This window comes from Chaetura pelagica, unplaced genomic scaffold (assembly GCF_000747805.2).
Source record: "Chaetura pelagica isolate M959 unplaced genomic scaffold, ChaPel_1.0 scaffold76, whole genome shotgun sequence".
Taxonomy (NCBI): Eukaryota; Metazoa; Chordata; class Aves; order Apodiformes; family Apodidae; genus Chaetura; species Chaetura pelagica.
This window is the reverse complement of record NW_009970723.1, coordinates 12,634,079-12,636,679: the sequence shown is the minus strand read 5'-3', so window position 1 is coordinate 12,636,679 and position 2,601 is coordinate 12,634,079. Positions and strand designations below refer to the sequence as shown.

At 52.5% G+C, this 2,601-nt stretch overlaps 1 non-coding gene across 1 annotated transcript; it reads right to left on the bottom strand.

Moving 5' to 3' along the window:
- Positions 1 to 2,120: 2,120 nt before the first annotated feature.
- TRNAL-CAG lies at positions 2,121 to 2,203 on the bottom strand. Its single transcript has one exon. It is a non-coding gene; the product is annotated as a tRNA-Leu (tRNA).
- Positions 2,204 to 2,601: the final 398 nt, after the last annotated feature.

Below are 2,601 nucleotides of genomic sequence, written 5' to 3'. Positions count from 1 at the left end.
TCTCATGTCTCCTCAATGCACCTCTTTTTTCGGTCAAGTACCCCCTAGAATTCCATTTTTTTCTAAAGGACCTGTTTTCTACACTTTTGATCATCCTTCTTGCTAAAAATTGTGGATGCCCGAAGTTGGAGACAGCAATCCATGCAGAACTGAGTAAAACTGGACTAATTTATTACTTTACATATAGCAACATTGTGAAATTCATTAAGCTCATCTGATTTAAGGTTTGACTAATAAATAAAAACAAAAAACACCTATTCCATCAATCATCTGTGGGATCAAAGGGTCTCTGACATTAAAGCTAGAATGGGCAGTCTGAGTGCAACATGTTTTACCACCATCACCAGCTCACTGTCATGTACAAGTACCAGAAATACTGCAATTACTGTTACATCTTTGCTGCCCTCAGGCTAAGAGCTGGTGAGAATAAACCAAGTTAGAGAACAAAATATAACCTTAAAAGGTGGGATAACACAACTGCTAATGTTAGTAACAAGTTGGAAGAGATTTTAGTAGAATAAAATAGAGCATTTCAGTTGGAAGGGACCCACAACAATCATCTAGTCCAAGTGCCTGACCAGTGCAGGGCTGACCCAAAGCTGAAGCATGTTATTAAGGGCACTGTCCAGTTGTCCAAGAGACAGGCTTGGGGCACCAACCACCTCTCTAGGAAGCCTGTTCCAGCATTTGACCACCCTCTCAGGAAAGAAATGCTTCTGAATGTCCACTCTGAAGTCCCTGGGCACATCTTTGAACCATTCCCTTTATGACCTGCCACTGGATACCAGGGAGAGGAGACCAGCACCTCCTTCTCCCCTTCCCCTCCTCAGGAAGCTGTAGAGTAAGCCTTAAGGTCTCCTCTCAGCCCCCTTGTCTCCACACTAGACAAGCCCAGAGTCCTCAGGAGCTCCTCACAGGACATTCCTTCCAGCTCTGTACACCAGCTTTGATGCCTCTTCTGGAGCCATTTGAGGACCTTGACATCCTTCTTAAACTGTGGCGCCCAGAACTGCACTCAGTGCTCAAGGTGAGGCTGCACCAACACTAAAGACAGCAGGACAATCACCTCTTTGGACGGGCTGGTGATGCGGTGTTTGATGCCCCTGGGATGCAAGTTGTCCTGTGGCTCTCAGGGGGCTCCTCCTGAACCTGCTGCCGTCCAGCACCCCCAGATCCCTCTCTGCAGGGCTGCTCCCCAGCCCCTCCTCTCCCACTACACTTGTGCCTGCTGTTACTGTAGCCCAGGTGCACAGTCCAGCTTTTGGGTGTGTTGCTAAATGTCACAGCCCAGTGGTGCAATGTCCCCGGGTCCCTGCACGAGGCCTTAAATGCTTCTGAATGTCCACTCTGAAGTCCCTGGGCACATCTTTGAACCATTCCCTTTATGACCTGCCACTGGATACCAGGGAGAGGAGACCAGCACCTCCTTCTCCCCTTCCCCTCCTCAGGAAGCTGTAGAGTAAGCCTTAAGGTCTCCTCTCAGCCCCCTTGTCTCCACACTAGACAAGCCCAGAGTCCTCAGGAGCTCCTCACAGGACATTCCTTCCAGCTCTGTACACCAGCTTTGATGCCTCTTCTGGAGCCATTTGAGGACCTTGACATCCTTCTTAAACTGTGGCGCCCAGAACTGCACTCAGTGCTCAAGGTGAGGCTGCACCAACACTAAAGACAGCAGGACAATCACCTCTTTGGACGGGCTGGCGATGCGGTGTTTGATGCCCCTGGGATGCAAGTTGTCCTGTGGCTCTCAGGGGGCTCCTCCTGAACCTGCTGCCGTCCAGCACCCCCAGATCCCTCTCTGCAGGGCTGCTCCCCAGCCCCTCCTCTCCCACTACACTTGTGCCTGCTGTTACTGTAGCCCAGGTGCACAGTCCAGCTTTTGGGTGTGTTGCTAAATGTCACAGCCCAGTGGTGCAATGTCCCCGGGTCCCTGCACGAGGCCTTTTTCGTCCCACGGGAGAAGCAGCAGCACCTCCCAGCTTGGTCTTCCTGGCCAGGCTTGTGCTGGTGCCCCAAGTCCTGCACCCAAGTGGCTGCGGATTCCATGGCAGAGAAGTGGCCCAGAGCCGAGCCCTGCGCAGCAGCGATGGCGAGGGGCCAACGGTAGCCCCAAAAGGAGGTGTCAGGAGTGGGATTCGAACCCACGCCTCCAGGGGAGACTGCGACCTGAACGCAGCGCCTTAGACCGCTCGGCCATCCTGACGTGTGGGGCGCTGTCCCTGGTGCTGTGTGCCTGGAGATGCGGGGGGGGAGGGTGTTGGGAGCGGGCTGGGTCGGACGCTTCTCGCCCAGGGAGCCTGAAATGCCAGACTGGGATCGTAAAGGAACGGTAAGAGCCGATGTGAACTGGTACACGCGGTCGTTTCATTCTGTGAGTACCCGAGTGTTAGTGTTCTGAGAAAGCAGCAGGGACCGATGCACATACATCACATATACCATGCATGCAGCAGAACTTCCTGTGGACCAGCACCTCCAGATCCCTCTCTGCACAGCTGCTCTCCTTCCACTCCCAGTTTATACTTGTGGCCAGCGTCACTCCACCCTAAGTGCAGAATCCATCTTTGGACTTGTTAAATTTTTGAATACAGCAACAAATTTAAT